The 23,093-nt window shown below is 41.4% G+C and overlaps 1 protein-coding gene and 1 pseudogene across 1 annotated transcript in view; one reads left to right on the forward strand and one right to left on the reverse strand.

Annotated features, from left to right (window-relative positions):
* LOC109570201 (small ribosomal subunit protein eS4, X isoform-like) overlaps positions 1-9,829 on the reverse strand; it is a 57,927-nt pseudogene extending 48,098 nt beyond the window's left edge.
* A 333-nt stretch (positions 9,830-10,162) lies between these two features.
* Positions 10,163-23,093, forward strand: part of RNF2 (ring finger protein 2) — a 44,667-nt gene continuing 31,736 nt past the window's right edge. The window contains exon 1 of the mRNA XM_070768573.1: positions 10,163-10,216. The gene's annotated coding sequence lies outside the window, so the exon portion shown is untranslated. The remainder of the gene's footprint in view (positions 10,217-23,093) is intronic.

Raw genomic sequence — 23,093 nt, forward strand, 5'->3', positions numbered from 1 at the left:
GGTTGCCATTTCCTTATTCTGGGAGAAGGAAATGCAGAATACCAGGGTTCAATCCCTGGGTCGGGAAGATCCCCTGGAGAAAAAAAAGAACAGCTACACACTCCAGTACTCTTTCCTGGGGAATCCCATGTACAGAGGAGGCTGGCGGGTTACAGTCCATGGGGTCACAAAGAGTCGGACATGACTGAGTGACCGCGCATGAGCACAATATATATATTACACTGTGTCAAGTGTGAATGACGACTGGTGCTGAAAGGTGAACAATGACATTTTGCCCCCTGCTGCTTTCACTCTGCAGTGTGGGAGAGGACATACGTGCACACTGCTAATCTAAGTATGGGAGAGAGAGACACTAAATGTGGTCTGAGAACTAGTCAAACTTCACAAACTTCCAATACTTTGGCCACCTGATGCGAAGAGCCGACTCATTGGAAAAGACCCTGATGCTGGGAAAGATTGAGGGCAGGAGGAGAAGGGGACGACAGAGGACGAGACGGTTGGATGGCATCCCCGACTCGATGGACTTGAATTTGAGCAAACTCTGGGAGATAGTGAAGGACAGGGAAGCCTGGCGTGCTGCAGTCCATGGGGTTGCAAAGATTTGGACATGACTTAGTGACTGAATAGAACAGTAAACTTCACGTTCCAGTGGGAATTTAGGATTAAATATAGCATTTTAAACTTTTACTCTTGGTATGGAATGTTACTGTGTTTTGACAAGGCTTTAAAATCTACATCCTAATGCAGTTTGACTTGAAAGGCCACCGATAACTAACTTTCCTGTTGGCCATAACTTTTCTTTGAATAGCTGCAACAATATCATATGACATTCCTACTCAAGACCATTCCTGGGGTATTCAGTTCCAAAGATAGAAAACTCATTGCTTCTCTGTTCTTTTCCACTAAAGAGCTCTCTATCTTCTGTATCTGTTGACAGAGATGGCCTTTTTTCCATACTATGAATGACATGGTGTCTATAGGCTATATTTGTGACATCTTCCTGTAATGTCATTTGTAATCATTATGTGTCAAGCCACATTAAGGGCTGGGATGAGAATATAGCCAAGTCTAACTAAAGAGACAAGTCAAGAAATGAATAGGCTGACATATAGCTAGGAACTAGATCATGTAGAAGAAAGGACAGCTGTCCTTTGAGCTGTCCTTTGAGCTCAGGCCCAGAGTAGTTTTTCAAATTTAGGAAAGGGAGAGTCAAATCAGGGAAGCTAATGTGATACAGTCCAAAAGTGAAACAGTGGTCCAGTGGTTAAGAATCATCCTGCCTGGCTTCCCCTGTGGCTCAGATGGTAAAGAATCATCCTGCCAATGCATGGGACACGGGTTCAATCCCTGGTCCAGGAAGATCCCATATGCCACAGGACAACTAAGCCTGTGCGCCACGACTGCTGAGCTCACAAACCTAGAGCCTGTGCCCCACAACAGTGAGAAGCCACCACAGTGAGAAGCCCATGCCCCACAACTGGAGGGTGGCCCCTGCCTGCCACAACTAGAGAAAGCCCTCGTGCAGCAGTGAAGACCCAGCACGGTCAAAAATAAATAAATAAATAAAAACAATGTTGAGTGAAAAAGTAAAAAACAAGAAAGGATCCATAGGATAATACCATTAAAAAAAAAAGTGAAACAGGAGACTAAGGATCAAGAGGTCAAGGAATTAGAAATCCACTAACTTCGAACATCAACACTGTTCTAGAACAAAACATAATTAGATCAGAGGATGAATGAGTATTGGGGAGAGACAGAACTAGGTGGGTTAGGCCACTCATATGTTCTTTACAAGATACTATAACAAAAAGATTCTTTTGCAGCTACCTTTATTTTATCTTACCCCATATGTGGCAGAACTTAAAATTCTTAAGGAATCACAGTCAATTCTGATCTTATAAGCATTACTTATGAAGTGTGTCTATTTAAAAATGATGAAACAATATACACAATTGAATATTAGCCATAAAAAGATGAAATGTTGCTATTTGCAACAACATGGATGGACCTGGAAGGTGTTATGCTTAGTGAAATAAGTCAGACAAAGAAAAACAAATACTGTGCATTTTCCTTTCAGTTCAGTTCAGTTCAGTCACTCAGTCGTGTCTGACTCTGCAACCCCATGGACTGAAGAACGCCAGGCCTCCCTGTCCATCACCAACTCCTGGAGTTTACTCAAACTCATGTCCATTGAGTCGGTGATGCCATCCAACCATCTCATCCTCTATTGTCCCCTCCTCTTCCTGCTTTCAATCTTTCCCAACATCACTCACTTGATTCTTTTCAAATGAGTCAGCTCTTCGCATCAGGTGGCCAAAGAATTGGAGTTTCAGCTTCAGCATCAGTCCTTCTAATGAATATTCAGGACTGATTTCCTTTAGGATGGACTGGTTGGATCTCCTTGTAGTCCAGGGGACTCTCAAGAGTCTTCTCCAACACCACAGTTCAAAAGCATCAATTTTTCAGCGCTCAGCTTTCTTGGAAAAACCACAGCCTTGACTAGATGAGCCTTTGTTGGCAAAGTAATGTCTCTGCTTTTTCGTATGCTGTCTAGGTTGGTCATAGTTTTTCTTCCAAGGAGTAAGCATCTTTTAATTTCATGGCTGCAGTCACCATCTGCAGTGATTTTGGAGCCCCCAAAAATAGTCTGTCACTGTTTCCACTGGTTTCCCATCTATTTGCTGTGAAGTGATGGGACCAGATGCCATGATCTTCGTTTTCTGAATGTTGAGTTTTAAGCCAATTTTTTCACTCTTCGCTTTCACTTTCATCAAGAGGCTCTTCAGTTCTTCTTCGTTTTCAGCCATAAGGGTGGTGTCATCTGCATGTCTGAGGTTGTTGATATTTCTCAGGCAATCTTGATTCCAGCTTGTGCTTCCTCCAGCCCAGCACTGCACATGATGTACTCTGCATATAAGTTAAATAAGCAGGGTGACAATATACAGCCTTGACATACTCCTTTTCCTATTTGGAACCAGTTTGTTTTTCCACTTCCAGTTCTAACTGTTGCTTCCTGACCTTCATACAGATTTCTCAAGAGGCAGGTCAGGTGGGCTGGTATTCTCATCTCTTTCAGAATTTTCCAGAGTTTGTTGTGGTCCACACAGTCAAAAGCTTTGGTACGGTCAATAAAGTAGAAGTAGATGTTTTTCTGGAACTCTCTTGCTTTCTCAGTGATCCAAAGGATGTTGGTAATTTGATCTCTGGTTCCTCAGTGAATCTAAAAAATAAGACGAGCTAACAAATACGATAAAATAGAAACAGACTCACAGATAGAGCGAACGAGGGGTTTCCAGAGAGGTGCGGGTGAGGAATGGGCAGAACAAGTAAAAGAATTAAGAGGTACAAACTAGTAGTTATAAATAAGTCACAGAGATGCATTGTACAACACAGGGAATACAGTCAATATTTCATAATATTTATGGTATGCAGTCTATAAAAACATCAGAACACCAAGTTGTACACCTGAAACGAAAATAATACTATAAGTTAATGGTTCTTCAATACACTGTTTTTACGAAACGTAAAACAAATATTTTTCTACAGACTAAAATCTTTAGAAAATATATCTTCCTGGATGTAACACATAAAACCTTGGTATTCTTGGTTGACCAGAATGGTTTTCATATTTACCTGAGTTATAACCTACTTCAGTATGTTCTTTGATGCATATGTAAATGGTTTACTTTTGTGGAGTATAAAATGCTAATGATTCAGCAGATGGATACTGCAGAGTTTTCTACATCTTGATGTAGTCTAAAATAAAAAGACATTTTCTTTGTCTGCTTGGGATTTAGCAGTTCTTTTAAATTCTTTACTAAAAAACATTTCCAAGAAATGTGTTAGATAAGAGGGGTCTTTACCCTCCACTCTCTCACCCCACAAAAACTATTCTTCCGTGGCTTGTTTTACGTGGGAAAAATTAAAATGTCCACACGGGCAGTTTGAACAAGCTGTAACTTGATTTAAATATTTCACACTTTTCATCTGTACTTTTCCCCTGGGGCTCTTTCAGCCTTCTTTTCTAGAGAAATATCCATTTTAGTTCTAAGTTTTGATCTTAATTATCTATTCCTTGTTAGTTTCCAGGATTATTCTTGGTGTTCCTAGATCAACGTCAAGGCACAGTTCTCACCGCTTGCAGTAAACATTTTGAAAGGAAAAAAGCTTACAAAGTTTGTTTGAATAGAATAAACTTACTTTATATTAGAAAACTAAAGCCAGTAATTATTAAATCACACTTTATTTTATATATCAAGTTGGATATCACAATAGTACCCTCCATTATTAACTACAAAGAAACAGTTGGCTAGTCAGGCTGCATCAGAATGAAAACTTTTATTCATTCTTTTGACTTTTCAAACACATGCTAGTTCATTATTTTAATAAAATGCACTAACAGATGTTAGGCAGAATGTGGCCACATCTGGGACATATAAAATACCATTCCAAGTCTCCATAGGAGGGAAATAGCAATAGTATTTAGTTCTCCCCCAAAGCTTAACTAGCCCATCTCATTTAATCTGTTTAACTCTAAGCTGAACAGTTAAGAGTAGCACCAATTATTTTGATTGTCTTGGGAATATAAAAAGGAACAATGAACTAAAACACCAAGGGAAGTGTCACAAAAAGAAATGCACTATGTTGAAATACAAATAAAACTTCACTAAAGCTTGTGGCTAGAGCTATATTTTTTTCAGCTGAAGAGGTAGTAAATCTCGAGTTGCCTGCTTCCTGAAGCCACCTTGAATTACAGGTCTCTTTAGGCCTTCCTACAACGTTCCTACTTAATTTCACCCTTTCAAAGAAAGCACAACAAATCTAAAAGATGGCAAATAAAGATGCTGGTAGATGTAGTTTGACAATTATGGTGGTGGTGGTGGTGGTGTCCATGGGATTTCTCAGCCAAGAATACTGGAGGGCGTTGCCATTTCCTTCTCCAGGGGATCTAACCAACTCAGGGACTGAACAGGCGTCTCTTGCATTAGCAGGCGAGTTCTTTACTTCTAAGCCACCAGGGAATCCCTTGAAAATTATATTATAAATGTGTATGTGTGTGTGCACTCAGTTGCTCAGTTGTGTCTGAGTCTCTGTGCCCCATGGACTATTGCCGGGAGAAGGAAATGGCAACCCACTGCAGTACTCTTGCCAGGAGAATTCCATGGATGGAGGAGCTTGGTAGGCTACAGTCCATGGGGTCACGAAGAATTGGACATGACTGAGAGACTTCACTTTCACTTTTCACTTCCATGCACTGGAAAAGGAAACGGCGACCCACTCCAGTATTCTTGCCTGGAGAATCCCAGGGACAGGGGAGCCTGGTGGGCTGCCATCTATGGGGTCCCACAGAGTCGAACACGACTGAAGCAACTTAGCAGCAGCAGCAGTAGGACTGGTGTCTGCCAGGGTCCTCTGTCCATGGGATTCTTCAGGTAAGAATACTGGAGTGGGTTGCCATGCCCTCCTCCAGGGGATCTTCCTGACCCAGGAATCCAAGCACTATCTCTTGCATCTCCTGCACTGGCAAGCAGATTCAGGTTTTGTTTTTGTTTTCTTATAGTGATTAAATCTCAATATATTCCAGTCCTTTAACCTACCTTTCAGTTTTGTTTTCTTATGTAACTTTTCTAAGAAAACAAAAACAAAACCTGATGATTTTCTGTCAACAGGTCAGGTTCATATACTATTATGTATAGCATCTATTATATATAGCATTGTCTCTAGCTTCTTTAAAATGAACCACACTGATGATTAAATGCTTGGAATAAACACTAGTGTTGAGAGCACCTCTGTGGAGGTGTTTGTCTCAGCCTGCTTACCCATTAGAAAGAAGAAAAATGCTGGAGCTGCGTATGTAGCACAGAGAGGGAAGGCATAAGTGGCATCATGGAGTGTAGCCTGGACTTGGAGTCAGATGCCCAGCTTTGAGTCTCAGCTCTGCTATAAGCTCAATGTTTGGGACAGTTAATTACCCACAGAAGTGACATTTTCCTCTTCCGTGAAGTAGGAATAATACCTTGGAGAACTGTTCTGAAGAGTCAGTGAAATAATGACTGTAAAAGTGTTTGATAAACTGTGATATATATATATATATATATATATATTACAGCTTATATATATAATCCTCTTTTAAAAAATATGTGCAATCAAGCACATATATATTTTTTTAATTTATTATCTAGATATGTTAGGTCTTTGTTGTGCCATGTGGGATCTTTGTTGCATTCGGACTCTAGTTGTGGCACCTGGGCTCAGTATCGCAGCTCAGGGGCTTAGTTGCTCTGCGGCATGTGGAATCTTAGTTCCCTGACCAGGGATTGAACCCACATCTCCTGCAATGCAAGGTGTATTCTTAACCACTGGACCACCAAGGAAGTCCCTATAGCTTCTTCAGATCAGATCAGTCGCTCAGTCGTGTCCGACTCTTTGCGACCCCATGAATCACAGCACGCCAGGCCTCCCTGTCCATCACCAACTCCAGGAGTTCACTCAGACTCATGTCCATTGAGTCAGTGGCCATCCAGCCATCTCATCCTCTGTCATCCTCTTCTCCTCCTGCCCCCAATCCCTCCCAGCATCAGAGTCTTTTCCAATGAGTCAACTCTTCGCATGAGGTGGCCAAAGTATTGGAGTTTCAGCTTCAGCATCATTCCTTCCAAAGAAATCCCAGGGCTGATCTCCTTTAGAATGGACTGGTTGGATCTCCTTGCAGTCCAAGGGACTCTCAAGAGTCTTCTCCAACACCACAGTTCAAAAGCATAGGGACTGATAATTAAATCATTAAATGCTGATGGACTGCAATCTTCATCTCAGATTAGCAGGTAACAATTAGATATCTGGAGCACAGCTGAAAAAAAAAAAAAATCCATGGGGTGGATATAGAATAGGCAGGCAAGAATTTCCATTTAAGACAAACTGTCTAAGTAGAGAAAGCCTCTAGGGGACTAAATGCAATTCTGATAAAAAATATCTGCTCTTATGCAGTACAGTGAGACATACCAAGATCTTATGAACTATTCTACTTCATATACACACTGGGATCAAAGATTCCCAGTCTTTCATTCTCTTAATGCCTATTTATTCAGCATCTACTATATGCCAAACATCGTGCTAGATATACACTTTTTTTCTTATAAACAAGATTTCTGCTCCCAAGGAACTTGTATCCTAGTTAATATTAACATCTTTATTTCAAGCACTTGGAATCTACTTGTGCTACCTGTGCAAAAGTATTAGCACATCTACTATGTGCTAATACTTTTGGTCAACAAAAGTTGACCAAGCTGAACTAATCTCAGTTTGCAGTATCACCGTAACAGAAAACCAGGGAAGAGGTGATTTTTGTGATCAGAGATGTCTACCCAATTCAGCATGTGATTAACAGGGTACTACTTTTAAAGTTTTGAGGGAAAAGGAACTTTCTAACTAGAAATCATCTAGTCATCCACCTAAAATACTTGTATTATATAGTATTAATTTAGTGTCTTCCTGATTAAAACATAATTACTACTTTAACAAGAGGGGAGAGTGTTAATAGGAAATGTTTTAGAAAGTGGTGACCTTTACATCGGGTCAAAAAATAGCAAAAAGAATTAGGCTGGATATGTCAAACCACTATTGATAGACTGACTATGGACTTGACATTGATTTAATGTACAATACAATTTTAAAAGGGGGAAGAAAGATGAAAAGTGCATTCTGTTTATATGATAGTCAACTCTTAACAAATACAGTGAGGTTTTTTTCTTTTTTTGAAAACATACCTTTCTTGAAGGCATTCAAGAGAGCCAGTGTTACGAAATAAAACGTAGAGCTTTTCCATAATATCTAGAAATGAACTGGTGGGCTCAGGGTGACTGACATTAGTGTTGTCCACAGGTACCACCACCTCTCCTGAACTCCGTTCAGCCTCAGTTTAGGGACTCAGTCCCTGTGAAGATGGAGGAGGCTACGTAACTAGTTTTGGCCATGACCTTTGCTTCCAAACCTAAGGATGTGAAAAGTTCATAGGGATTCTTCAGTCACTTTCTTCCTCTGTCACAGAGACTCAGTTGCTGTGTTCTGGGTGACCTCTCTGCCAGTCTGGTTCCTGGAGTGACTGGAATAGAATAAGCCCGATTCACAAGAATCATGAACAAGCAATAAACTTTTGGTGTGCTAAGGCATGAAGATTTGGGAGATGAGGTGTCTGCTACTGTACCATAATATAGCCTTTTCTGATTAATGTAGTCAGGGGACTTCCATAACACTCTCAGTCCAAGTTTTTGAGGAAGAGATAAAATAGATAATACGAGCTCCATTAATCTGTCAGTAATGTCTTTCAAATTAAGGATGCTAGCCTGAGGTCTAGCTTGTTAATCACATTTAATCCAGACATCCCATAACTTTTCCATTTTTCTACTAATTCTCTTGTCAATCTTTTTAAAGTACTATTTTAGCTTTTATCCATAAAATTCCTGTGCTTTTTTTTTTACAAAGTTTATTCTCAAAATCATAACCTCACCACGTATTATTTGCATATATTTTCACTAGAGTAAAATGTTCTGAATTATGAACAGCATTAATGCGATGACACATGCAGTTGTGAACAAAGAAGGGAGACACTTCTGCAACTGCATTCTCTCTAGAAAGTGGACCCTTACAGGAAGGGAGAGGCAGGAGCATTCCTGATTTTCTTTTCTTTTTTTTTGTTCCACATTGGAAAAACAGCTTAACCTTGAAGGGCTTGTAGAGTCTGAGAATTGTCATTTCTTATTTAAAGCCTTAGATAGTAAGTGGAAGTTTTAAGTCTCTGGTTTTGCTCTTGTTTATCTTAATGGATTGTTAGGTAGGGCAAATGATGCATTGTCTTAAATATTTTAACGCCTGTTTTCTTTCTACTTATCCAAAGCTATCCCTCACAGTCCTACTCAGCTCCGAGCTCCTCAGGAAATCTTCGCTAACACACCAGCTAGAATTGATCCTTTTCTTTCCCCAAATCTTATGTAAATTCATACCATTTATTTGGCATTGCTTGTAGAGAGTTTAGAGAGTTCAAAAGCTGGAAAGGACCTAAGAATCATTCAACACAATCCTCTCATTCTGCAACTGAGGAAAGTAAAGTCCAGAACAATTATGTTCTTTAGTTAAGTCACACAGTTAAGAGACACATTGGAGGCTATAAACCTAGTTTGCCCAATTCTCAGTGCACTCCCTTCCTTCGTGTTCCAAGTGCCTTCAGTTTACTACCTGAAATTGTTGGTTATTTTTCAAGAGAACAGATCATCTCACCAATAGTACATCTTGCGATCAGGAACTCTTTATTTCAGTTTGTAGCGTAATCTATTCACATTTTATATACTTGGTGGTAGACTAATTGGTTGTGTTTTAGGTAACGACTACATCTGTTACATCTATCACTTATTCTCAAACTCAGAAGATAATACTGGGAGGGGCTGAGGAAGGATTCAAACAGCCGCAAGGTAAGTAAACCGATGAGAACCAGGAGAACGCTTACAGACGTCCAAGAATACACGCTTAGCATTGAAGGTCGCTTCCCCTGGAATTGGGTCTTGCTGGTTCACTCTGCAAGGACGGAAAGTGTGTGTAAGCGTTGCTGTGGGGTGGGGAAGGCAGAGTGCCGAAGTTCAGGTGAAGTTCTAGAGGTGAAAGCCTGACGAGGACGTCTACCGAGTGGGATGGGTGTAAGAACAGGAGGCAGTCTCGGGCGAGAGCAGGAGTGCGAGCGCGAACCCCAGCAGCGGGCCAGGGAGGCGCAGTGAGGGGCGCAGGCAGGGGCAGGAGAGCTCAAGGAGAGAGAGCGCCGAGAACGAGGTGGCGCCGCCGTCATCCGGGCGTTGCCCGGGGGCCGCGTCGCCCCGCGGAGGGCGCCGAGGGGCGGGGCCGGGCGGCCCGGGGCGGGGCGGAGGCTCGGGCGCTCCCGGCAGCACGCGGCGGCGCCCCCTCCCCTCGCGCCGCGGGCCTCCCCGCGCCGCGCACGTCCCCGTCCCGCGCCTCCGCCCCCTCGCCCGCCCGCCCGCTCCTTCCCGCCCTCCCCGCCGCGCCGGCCAAGCCGGCTTCCCCTCGGTCTCTCATGAATATTGAGCGGCCCCTGTTGTATTTCCCGAGCTCCATTGCGGAAGCCGAGGCTCGCCATATTGTGCGGCGGCGCCGGCGGCTTGTGCCCGAGTCTCGCTCCGGCCGCGGCCCGCGGAGCCCCGGGTTGGGGCAGGAGCCGGTGAGGCGAGGGACGCGCGGGGAGGCGAGGGGGCGCGGGCGCGGCGCTTTCGGCCGCGCGTCAGCTCGGCGGGGCTGCGGGCCGCTGACGGCCGCGCCGGGGCCGGAGCTGAGGGGGGGGGCGGGTGTGTGTATTCGCGGGGGTGTGAGGGGAGATGGCGCCGCCGCCCCCGGCCGCTGTCGGGGCGGGGATGGCGGGGGAAGGCGGCTTCTCATTGTTTGCGTTTCTTCGAGGGTCTTGGCGGGGGTGGGAGTCCGGCTTGAGGAGGACCCCCCGTGGGCGAAGCTCGGGGATTCCTTCCTTCGTGCGAACCGCCCGCCGCTAGCTCTGCGCGGAGGCCGGGGCTACGCTGCGGCACCCCATCGGCTCCCTGGGCCGGCGGGGCCCCCAGCCTCTCCGCGGCCCCTCTCCGGAGACGAACCGCGTGGAATGCAGGGTTTTCCCCCTCGGGCTTCCCCCTCGCGGCCGGGGGTGTGTGTGTGGTGTGTGTGTCCGCGCTGTGAGGGTGGGGTAGGGGCGCTTTGTGTGCCGAGCCCGCTCTCCCCCCGGGGTGCTGGAGTCGGGGTTGGCGTGTCGAGGCGCTCCTTGGCGTCGGGGTTCCCTGTAGGCGGCGGGGAGACCCCTCCTGGTGAAAACATTCCTGGAGTGCCGCCTGCCTGCTCGGGAGTATCTGTTGCTGCGCTCTCAAACCCGCGAGGGTGCCCCGGAGGAGTCGAGGGGGGAGGGGGCGTCTGGGTTTGTTCCTGATGGAAGCTTCGCGTTTTGAACCCCGTCTTGCACGCGAGAGCTTTGGCCCCGAGTGTCGCCGGGGAGCCCTCGTCCGGGTTGTCAGGATCGTTTCCCTCCTAGTGAAGCCGTCTCCCTGCTCCCAGAGCTACTGTTAGTAAAAAAAAAAAAAAAAAAAAAAAATTGAGCTAAAACTTTGAGGTTCATTGCGATTATTTTGGGGGGGACCCGAAGACCACTTACAGGCTTATCTCCTTGAAACCTTTTTTGGGTTTCTACTGCCTGGGTCTCCCAAGTTTTAGAGAATGTGTGCCTTTAACGTGGTTAAATGGTTTGAGAATGTCAGGTTCCTCGGAGGTGTGTAAAGATTGGTTTGCGGTGAACAGGATAGGTTTGCATTCGGCCTTTTCGTAGTATGCTTTATTTTTTTTTAAAATTAAAAAAACTGAGACATGATTTCAGTGTTTTAGACTGAGAATTATGTTGAAAACTAATTATGTGTGATTTGCATTGCATTATCTCCTTTTTGTAGTTCCACGATGATCGGCTAGAATACTTAGTATAATTGGCAGAGAATTTACTTTCCTCACTTGCAAAAGAGTGTAGTTTTTGAATATTTTAATAACTCAGATTGGTAGTAGAACTTGTGTTTTTAAAGTGGTTATTTCATCCTTTGATTTATCAAGAATTTAAATGGCAGCAATATGACTCTTAGTTATTGCCTTTTCCCCCTAAAATTTCTACTTGTCACAATCAACAGGTATTTTTAAAAAATCTTGTTTGTACGTTTAACGTAATTTTTAATAAAACAATGGGTATGTAAGACTTCATTTTCCAAGGCTAGCGCAGCAAATATGGCCCCTTACTTTTTCTAAGGGTTGGTGATATTTCTTCAGGTACCTTTGTGGAATACACATTTGAGGTTAATTATAGTAGGTGTGAGAGTGAAATGAAGAATTTATGAAGGACAACTGCCAGAATAGGCTAGTGGGCTTGAGTATTAGAAAAATATGCTGATGGTTCTCAAATGTGCTGCATAGAAAAATTTTAAATTAGAACCATTAACATAATGTAGACAATGCAGACATTCAGCATACTGAGAATTTTGAGTTTTTCCTCTGCCTGTTGGAACTCTCAGACTGCTAGCTCCCAGGTTTGTGAGGAGAGAAATATGGAGCAGGTCAGCAAACATCTTTGGAATTTCATTTGTCTATCGCTGACCTTCAGCATGTGGTGTCAGGTCTATCTCTTTAACTTGATTTATTTGTGGTTTGTGTTTATATTATGCAGTCTTTGGAGTAAAGGTGATATATGTCTAATGAATAATATATAACCAGATGTTTCAGTGACAGTTTCATTTCTATACATTAGCACAGAAGCATAATTCCTTCCAGCGAGAGAAGTGAGCTAACATTAAAAAGCACTTTATTAAAATCATGGCTGTGTTTCTGATATGATTTAAAGCATTCAGAATTTTGTATTCACTGGCTTGTTAAATCTGGGGAAACTAGACAATGCATCACAGTTTACAGTTTTTAAAAAAGGGAAAGCACTGTAAGATTATATAGACTGCTGGTGTACAGATCTACACTTGATTTTTAATTAGTGTTGTTTGTTGGACATGTTGTGGAAGACATTGTCATCAGACACTAGTTATTTAATTTCCTGATTTTTTTCATCTCTGAAACCTTATATCAACAAGTTATTATAGCAACGTATTGAATGATTGTTTGCATTGAAATGAGTAGATCCTGGTATAATTTGAGTACAGAGGTACAGTAAAATTTACCCTGTCCATTCTCGGTAGGTTGAGATATCCTGTCTGTTCCCCCGTCAGATTTTTCATTTTTTCTACCTCATGTGTCAAACAGGTCCTCTGGTGTCCCTTGTTAGGCATAGAGCTTGGTTGATTTTACATAGATATACTGACTGTGGTAACAAAACTTTTGGCAGTTAAGTAGCAACTAGTGTTATTATGTCCATAGGCAGGAACTAGGTGATGAGTCCCCGACTTTATAGGTGCTAAGCGAGCAGGTGGCCCACTCTCCGTTTTTATGCTGTGTGGAGGAATTCCAGTGGAACTTTCAAGTTTACAATTTTTTTCACTTCTCTTTTGTCTTGCGTTAATAGGCAGCAGAGGTGGACTAATACATCTGGGCCTAGTGATACTTTTTTTGGATGCTCAGGAGCTATATAAATACATTACTAAGAATTCTGAGAAAGATTCTTATTGCTTGAGTTTGCCTTTTCTCTACTATCTGCCATTTTGTTGTAATTTTAAAAATTCAGTTTATTAAGTACAATAATAAAAAATTATTTTTGAAATTAACCTCAGATTAAATTGTCTAGTGAGGACATCTTATTAAATGAAGTAACAAACCATATAAAAATATCAAAGTATTTTGGTCATTTGTTTTCACCAGTTGTATTGATTTGGGGCTCCTGCAGGAGGGATTTCTTTCTGTGTCTCTGCTGTAGCGTGGAGTTGTATTTTATGAAGAAGTTTGCTTCTAAAGTCAATGTGTAAAATGAAAATCACATATAATAAAAAAATTATGCTTGAAATCTCTCAGGATGGGAAAAACATACCAGTAAGTTCAGTTCAGCTTTAGTTTTGGAAGATTGCTGTTTCTTTTGCTGAACACTAGATGAAGTAGTCAGCCTGCACTATGGGCCATGTTGAACACAGCAAATAAAAAGAAAATCCTTAAACTTAAGAATCACATTCAGCATGTCGTCATGCTCATACTAGGAGAGGCTTATGGGAACTGAGACCACCGAGGAGTCGGAGTCGCAGATCGGCTGTACTCTCATTTTTTCTAGGATGCCTGTGTTCTGAGAGAACGTGGCGGGTGTGCTTGGAATAGCCTGAACTGTTTAAATATTTCTCATTTCCTCTCTCTTTTTTGTGTGTTTCTTTGCATGCTGGATAGTTTAAATTGCAAAAGTTAAGTGATATTTGTGTTACAATGTAACACACAAATTTAAAGGGCTTGGCATTATTCTTTCTAAAATATATTTTATCTGTAGGAATAATTTCAAAGTTCCTTTACTTTCCCCTTTAATAAAGCAACAAGATATCTATCTCAGAGGAGAGCAGTTAGAAGAACAGGGTATTAGTGTCCAGTAGACAAAATAGAAAGTTCAATAGGAGTTTGAACAGAATACAGGGAGATGGTTAGATGAATATAAGAGCAGAAAGAGAACATTATAGTAATCAGTCAAAGAGCTTGGAGAAGAGGTTCTATTGGCCTAGTTCTGAACTTTTGAGGTCAGCCTTGTTGAACTGCTGTTGAGGCTAGTTCTGGGGAATACTGAAAGAAGCTGGAGGCTGGAACCAATTGTTGCTGCCAGTGACTAGAAGGAGGTCCCCTCAGCCCTTCTACTGCTTTCTTACCTCCATTGGCAAAGCCTAACACGGACCTCCCCTGGCAGAAGAGTTGGTGAAATGCAGTTGCGCAGTCTCAGCCCAGCACCACAGAGCAGTCTCGAGTGGTGATTTTGGAGTAGAGACGAGGAGTAAATGACCTGTACAAGTAATACAGATTAAAATAATTTAGATAGGGAATCCTGTCCTTACCTCGCCTGCTTAAAAAACGTTTACTGATTATCTTCTGTGTGCCAGATCCTCTGCTAGGAATTAGGAATATAAAAGTGAATTGAATAAAGTCTCTGTTCTTGAGGAATTTACAATCTAAGCGGAGATGACAAACTTCTGTACAGAGTGTTAAATGCAATAATACATAAATGATGTGCTTTGGAAATCCAGAGGACAAGCAACCTACTTGCCTCTTTTCCCAGCTAAACCTAATGACCACTATTTTTGTTTGGTGTTTTGATCAAACCCAGGTTCATTCCGTTTGATGTCTTATGAAAGCCATTCCTCTGAGATGCCTTAATTTTATCATGCAGTTATTGTCTTTAGTTAAGTATTTCTCTTTGCTTTATTTTTTTAGATTATAAAGACCATCATTTTCTCTGCACTTTTAGCCTAGCTTAGTACTTCACACCTAGAAGACGTTTGAGAAGTAGTTATTTTTGCAGTGGATAATGGGGACTAAAGTATTGCTCATTACCTTTGTAGACATTGTTTCCTCCTTCCAGGGTCATGAGCAAATAGTTTGGCTAGAGTGTTATGATTTAATAGATGTGAGAATTGAAAGCTTAAAATAATTGGTTCATGTAAGCTGTATACTACCAGTAACTGAACTAGAAATAGGACTTTGGATTTTTGATGTGTTATAGTCCAGAGCCAGCCATTTTGGTAGGGATTTCGTTTGATGGCTATTAAATAAAATCCTCTTCTACTTCTCTTACTATTTTATAGCCTAATATATGTTCTAAAATTTCCATTATTTCGGGATGGAGAGAGGAAGAAAAGACAAGCTCCTCATTTTATTTTCTAAAAATAAAAGCATCATGCAGTTTCTTTTTACATTATTCTTCTTAGTTGTCCACTGTTTCTTTTTATCTACTCCCTGTGTTGATTATGCTGGCTCTGTTAGCTATTGTAAGATGTGCAGATCTGTATACTTCATTTTGACTTGTTTTTAGAATTATTCTACTTGTTTCCCCCACCATACACAGACTATGTTGATTTAACTTAAAACCAACTGATTTTTCACTTATAAAAAGATGTATGCCTCTATGCCAGTAATTGCATTAAACCCTCACTATTTATACTATTTACTATATAGAGTTTAATTCAGCCTGGGACGGCTGTCTTGGAAGCCAGCCAAATGTTTTATGGAAGGCTTTCCTGTGTTACAGAGGGGTAGTGTTGTGCATGGAAGAAGGCACTTTAGAATTCAAGGCAGGAGACTTGGTTTCTAGGCCTGGTTCCACTACTAGCAAGCTTCTTGGCCTGTCTATTTTCTTTTCTATAAAAATAATAATAAAAAAGTTGCATCCCCATTGAACTTGGAGGTTATTTGTAAAGATATAAGAGGTAATGTAGGTAAAAAGAGGTAAACAGCAAAGAGCATTGTAAATATAAGAAGATGTATGTTAAGAAAGAGACAGAGATTGATCTGTGGCATGGATCTTGAAAGAGATCTTGGGAATAGTTGTGTGTCTACTTCCAAGTTTTTGAGTCTTCATATTTAAAAGAAGGTTGTTAGAATGAAAATATGGGGTGTAGGAGGAATTGTGGATGTCCTGTAACCCTACTTTCCCCAAGTCTGGTCAATTGTGTAGTATTCTCAATCTCCTCAAGTAACTGTTAAGGTCGATGTGCTTCATTAATTTCTTTTCTCCAGGACTAAATATCTTAGGAGACGATACCTGAAATTTATACACCTAGGACCAAAACTACCACTTCACAGATTGTTTAAATGATGGGCCTGAGGGAGTAGAAGTAGATGCTATTACTATTTTTACTGGAAACTACCTATTTTTATTTATGCTGTTTTATAATATCACTTAGAGAAAAATCTCTGTACTTTTAAAAATACATTTAGCAGGATTAGAAATTGTATCTGTTGTTTAGTTTTAATGAACTTACCCTCTTATCCCTGATCTTAAAAGTTTTAATTGACATTATTTGTGAAGAAAACATGCCTTGTTGAATTAGTGGAAAGATTTTTTTATAGCTTTTTTATTTTTTGTGAGGTGCTGTCCTCTAGGAATATTTCCTTCCAAATTGTAAAGTAATGGTAACACGTTGAAGACTCTAGGATATTGATAGTTGAGTATTGTCTAAAATGTCAAGACTAAATTTCTCTTTTACTAATGTTGTAATCGATTTCGTTTGTCTTCAGAGGTGGGTCTCATTTACTAATTTGAGTTAACTAGTGATAATTTATCATAGTTTAAAAAAAAGCGAAGTCACTCAGTCGTGTCTGACTTTTTCGATCCCATGGACTGTAGCCCACCAGGCCCCTCTGTCCATGGAAATTTTCAGACAAGACCAGTGGAGTGGGTTGCCATTTCCTTCTCCAGGTGATCTTCCTAATCCAGGGATTGAACCTGGGTCTCCTGCATTCATGCAGATGCTTTACCATCTGAGCCACCATGGAAACCATAGTTTAGTCTCCTGAAATATTTTTTCCACAGAAGTCTCTGTAACTTTTGAAAAACTAATGTTACGGTTTTGTATAATTTAAGTAACATTATTTTTAATGTCAATTAATTTTATTCTGAAACATGAAGTTTCACAGAGTACATAAGCTGTCATTCACTTCTTAAATGGATTGTTTTTAGTTTTAATTCCTATGTGCAATATGTTGCTCAGTCCTTTTAAAAGTAATTAAGAGCTAAGAATGGGGGAAAATCGATGTTATTAAGTTGTCTTTTTAACCAATACAATAATTTTCAGTTGTCAGTTTATTAAAAATTTTTTTTTAATATTGGATAATTTAAGAACTGGAAAAATCATGCTTTCAGTATTCAGTTTTAATTGCTGTTAAATTTTGATGTATTTCCCTTTGGAAATAAATTTTAGCTTTGGGCTTTTTCGCTTTTCTTCTTTTCACAGTAAGGCCTCCTCAGACAGCCATTTTGCTTTTTTGCATTTCTTTTCCTTGGGGATGGTCTTGATCCCTGTGTCTTGTACAATGTCAGGAACCTCCGTCCATAGTTCATCAGGCACTTTGTCTATCAGATCTAGTCCCTTAAATCTACTTCTCACTTCCACTGTATAATCATAAGGGATTTGATTTAGGTCATACCTGAATGGTCTAGTGGTTTTCCCTACTTTCTTCAATTTAAGTCTGAATTTGGCAATAAGGAGTTCATGGTCTGAGCCACAGTCAGCTCCCGGTCTTGTTTTTGCTGACTGTGTAGAGCTTCTCCACCTGTGGCTGCAAAGAATATAATCAGTCTGATTTCGGTGTTGACCATCTGGTGATGTCCATGTGTAGAGTCTTCTGTTGTGTTGCTGGAAGAGGGTGTTTGCTATGACCAGTATGTTCTCTTGGCAAAACTCTATTAGCCTTTGACCTGCTTCATTCTGTACTCCAAGGCCAAATTTGCCTGTTACCCCAGGTGTTTCTTGACTTCCTACTTTTGCATTCCAGTCCCCTATAATGAAAAGGACATCTTTTTTGGGTGTTAGTTCTAAAAGGTCTTGTAGGTCTTCATAGAACTGTTCAACTTCAGCTTCTTCAGCATTACTGGTTGGGGCATAGGCTTGGATGACCGTGATATTGAATGGTTTGCCTTGGAAACGAACAGAGTTCATTCTGTTGTTTTTGAGATTGCATCCAAGTACTGCATTTCAGACTCTCTGGTTGACCATGATGGCTACTCCATTTCTTCTAAGGGATTCCTGCCCACAGTAGTAGATATAATGGTCATCTGAATTAAATTCACCCATTCCAGTCCATTTTAGTTCACTGATTCCTAAAATATCAGTGTTCACTCTTGCCATCTTCTGTTTGACCACTTCCAATTTGCCCTGATTCATGGACCTGACATTCCAGGTTCCCATGCAATATTGCTCTTACAGCATTAAACCCTGCTTCCATCACCAGTCCCATTCACAAATGGGTGTTGTTTTTGCTTTGGCTCCATCCCTTCATTCTTTCTGGAGTTATTTCTCCACTGATCTCCAGTAGCATATTTGGCACTTACTGACCTGGGGAGTTCCTCTTTTCAGTATCCTGTCATTTTGCCTTTTCATACTGTTCCTGGGGTTCTCAAGGCAAGAATACTGAAGTGGTTTGCCATTCCCTTCTCCAGTGGACCACATTCTGTCAGACCTCTCCACCATGACCCGTCCGTCTTGGGTGGCTCCACAGGGCATGGCTTTAGTTTCATTGATTTAGACAAGGCTGTGGTCCACGTGATTAGATTTACTAGTTTTCTGTGATTATGGTTTCAGTGTTTCAGTCTGCCCTCTGATGCCCTCTCGCAACACCTACCATCTTATTTGGGTTTCTCTTACCTTGGACGTGGGGTATCTCTTCTCAGCTGTTCCAGCAAAGTGTAGCCGCTGCTCCTTACCTTGGATGAGGTCGCCCCTCCTGACCTTGAACGTGGAGTAGCTCCTCTCGGCCCTCCTCGCCCGCGCAGCCGCTGCTCCTTGGACATGGGGTTGCTCCTCTCTGCTGCCGCCCCTGACCTCGGACTTGGGGTAGTTCGTCTCGGTCGCTGCCCCTGACCTTGGGCATGGGGTAGCTCCTCTCGGCCACCGCGCTTCTGCACAAAGCAGAGAAGTGAAAAGCAAAGGAGAAAAGGAAAGAAAGAAGAATGCAGAGTTCCAAAGAATAGCAAGGAGAGATAAGAAAGCCTTCCTCATCTATCAGTGCAAAGAAATAGAGGAAAACAGCAGAATGGGAAAGGCTAGAGATCTCTTCAAGAAAATTAGAGATACCAAGGGAACATTTCATGCACAGATGGGCTCGATAAAGGACAGAAATGGTATGGACCAAACAGAAGCAGAAGATATTAAAAAGAGGTGGCAAGAATACACAGAAGAACTGTACAAAAAAGATCTTTATGCCCCAGATAATCACTATGGTGTGATCACTCACCTAGAGCCAGACATCCTGGAATGTGAGGTCAAGTGGGCCTTAGGAAGCATCACTATGAACAAAGCTAGTGGGGGTGATGGAATTCCAGTTGAGCTATTTCAAATCCTAAATGATGATGCTGTGAATGTGCTGCGCTCAATATGCCAGCAAATTTGGAAAATTCAGCAGTGGCCACAGGACTGGAAAAGGTCAGTTTCATTCCAATCCCAAAGAAAGGCAATGCCAAAGAATGCTCAAGCTACTGCACAATTGCACTCATCTCACACGCTAGTAAAGTGATGCTCAAAATTTTCCAAGCCAGGCTTCAGCAATACGTGAACCATGAACTTCCTGATGTTCAAGCTGGTTTTAGAAAAGGCAGAAGAACCAGAGATCAAATGCCAAAATCTATTGGAACATCAAAAAAACAAGAGAGTTCCAGAAAAACATCTATTTGTGCTTTATTGACTATGCCAACACCTTTGACTGTGTGGATCACAATAAACTGTGGAAAATTCTGAAAGAGATGGGAATACCAGACCACCTGACCTGCCTCTTGAGAAACCTGTATGCAGGCCAGGAAGCAACAGTTAGAACTGGACATGGAACAACAGACTGGTTCCAAATAGGAAAAGGAGTATATTAAGGCTGTATATTGTCACCCTGCTTATTTAACTTATATGCAGAGTACATCATGAGAAACGCTGGACTGGAAGAAACACAAGATGGAATCAAGATTGCCGGGAGAAATATCAATAACCTCAGATATGCAGATGACACCACCCTTATGACAGAAAGTGAAGAGGAACTCAAAAGCCTCTTGATGAAAGTAAAAGTGGAGAGTGAAAAAGTTGGCGTAAAGCTCAACATTCAGAAAACGAAGCTCATGGCATCTGGTCCCATCACTTCATGGCAAATAGATGGAGAAACAGTGTCAGACTTTATTTTTGGGGGCTCCAAAATCACTGTAGATGGTGACTGCAGCCATGAAATTAAAAGACGCTTACTCCTTGGAAGGAAAGTTATGACCAACCTAGATAGCATATTCAAAAGCAGAGACATTACTTTGCCAACAGAGGTCCGTCCAGTCAAGGCTATGGTTTTTCCTGTGGTCGTGTATGGATGTGAGAGTTGGACTGTGAAGAAAGCTGAGGGCCGAAGAATTGATGCTTTTGAACTGTGGTGTTGGAGAAGACTCTTGAGAGTCCCTTGGACTGCAAGGAGATCCAACCAGTCCATTCTAAAGGAGATCAGTCCTGTGTGTTCATTGGAAGGACTGATGTTGAAGCTGAAACTTCAATACTTTGCCACCTGATGTGATGAGTTGACTCATTGGAGAAGACCCTGATGCTGGGAGGGATTGGGGGCCGGAGGAAAGGGGGACGACAGAGGATGAGATGGCTGGATGGCATCACTGACTTGATGGACATGAGTCTGAGTGAACTCCGGGAGTTGGTGATGGACAGGGAGGCCTGGTGTGCTCTGATTCATGAGGTCGCAAAGAGTCAGACACAACTGAGCTACTGAACTAACTGATCTGACTGACTTAGGCTTTTTAAAGCATAGTTTTAACTGTGTTTTTTATATAAGTCTAAATTTATGTGTATTTTAAAATCTAACTTTAGATATTACTAACATTTTCTATTCCATAATCAACTTGATAACATTTTTGATGATTGTGTGATATTTCAAGTGGATGTATCGTGGTGTATTTATCCATTTCCTTGTGGTTGGATTCTAAGGTTCCTTTTATCTTTGTACTGATGTTGATGGTAGGGACCTACAGCGTTCATTGTGGCAGCCAGATGGAAGTATTTAACAAGTAGCACCTATTGTCTCCGTAGTTTATCTTTGTAAGAACAAATCTGTCTTTTTTTTTTTAATTGAAGTATAGTTGATTAAGGGCTTTCCTGGTAGTGCAGTGGTAAAGAATTTGCCTGCCAGTGCAGGAGACCCAGGAGACAGAGGTTCGATCCCTGGGTCAGGAAGATCCCCTGGAGTAGGAAGTGTGAACCCACTCCAGTATACTTGCTTGAAGAATTCCATGGACAGAAGAGCCTGGCTGGCTACAGTCCATGGGTTCGCAAAAAACTGGACACGACTGAGCAACTGAGTACAGCACACAGCAACACAGAATTGATTTACAGTGTTGTGTTATTTTCTACTGTACAGCAAAGTGATTCAGCTGTGTGCATACATTCCTTACCATGTGCTTTATCCCGGGATATTGAATATAGTTTCTTGTTGTTTATCCGTGCTATATATGCTAGTTTACATGAGCCAATCCCAAATTCCTAGTCCTTCCCTCCCTCATACCCCGCCCCCTTGGCAACCACAGGTCTCTCTGTCACATCTGTTTCTGTGTTATCCGTAGGTGCGTTTGTGTCCCACTGTAGATTACACATATAAGTGGTATTGTGTGGATCCGTCTTGGTCTTTCTGACTTGACTTCGTTTAGTACGAGTCTCTAGGTCTATCCATGTTGCTGCAAATGGCGTTAAGTCCTTTTTATGGCTGAGTGGTATTCAACTGTATATATGTACCACATCTTCTTTATCCATTCATCTGTTATAGACACTTAGTTTGCTTCCATGTCTTGGCTATTGTAAGCAGTGCTGCTGTGAATTTAGGGGTGCATGTATCGTTTCAAATTATAGTTTTGTCTGGATATGTGCCCAGAACTGGGATTGCTGGATCAAATGGCAACTCAATTTTAAGTTTTTTGAGGAACTGCCATACCGTTCTCCATAATGGCTGCACTAGCTTGCATTCTCACCAAGAGTGTAGAAAAGTTCCCTTTTCTCTACATCCTCTTCAACATTTGTTATTTGTTTACTTTGATCATGGCCATTCTGGCTGGAGTAAGACAGTGCCTTACATAGTTTTGATTTGCGTTTCTCTAATAATTTGTGATGTTGAATATCTTTTTATATGGTTGTTGGCCATCTGTATATCTTTTTTGGAGAAATGTCTATTTCAGTAATTTTCCTATTTTTCAATTGGGTTGTTTGGTTTTTGTTGTGGTGTAGCTGTATGAGCTATTTGTATGTTTTGGAATTTAATCCCTTGTCAGTCACATCATTTGGAAATATTTTCTGCCATTCTGTAGATTGTCTTTTCATTTTGTTTATGGTTTCTTTTGCTGTGCAAAAGCTTGTAAGTGTGATTAGGTCCTGTTTGTTTATTTTTGCTTAGAATAAATGCATCATTGTTGGCAACAGCTTGTTGTGTAGTACAGCTGAAGAAAACAGAGAGAAGGTAACTTCTGTTTCCTTGTTGCAGATCTGGAACTCTTTGTGTGGAGCAAGTGTTCTTGGCCTTCAGTCCAGGTATCTCTTAGGGATCCATGAATACTCTGAAATTTTGTATGTGTGTTCTTTTGTGTTTTTTTTATCTTTGTATTCCCTCCCCCAAGATAAGAATTCCTAGCTTTCATCAGATTCTCAAGGGGCATATAGACTTAGAAAAATTAAGCAAGGGCCATGAACTTATAGGATTTTGTTTAAAAAGTAGAGGTAGAGGGAAAGCTATTTTTAAAAAGTGCCCGAAAACAGTGTCTGTTGTATCAAATTAATGTTAGTTTTCCTTTCCATTTATTATTTAATATAGGATAAATTTTCCTTAGGAGACAATGAGTTTTGCTGCTTTAGCTACTTAAGTTCTTCTTTTTTTATAGTATTATTATGGTTTTCTCTTCT

This window comes from Bos indicus, chromosome 16 (genome assembly GCF_029378745.1).
Source record: "Bos indicus isolate NIAB-ARS_2022 breed Sahiwal x Tharparkar chromosome 16, NIAB-ARS_B.indTharparkar_mat_pri_1.0, whole genome shotgun sequence".
In the NCBI taxonomy this organism is placed as follows: domain Eukaryota; kingdom Metazoa; phylum Chordata; class Mammalia; order Artiodactyla; family Bovidae; genus Bos; species Bos indicus.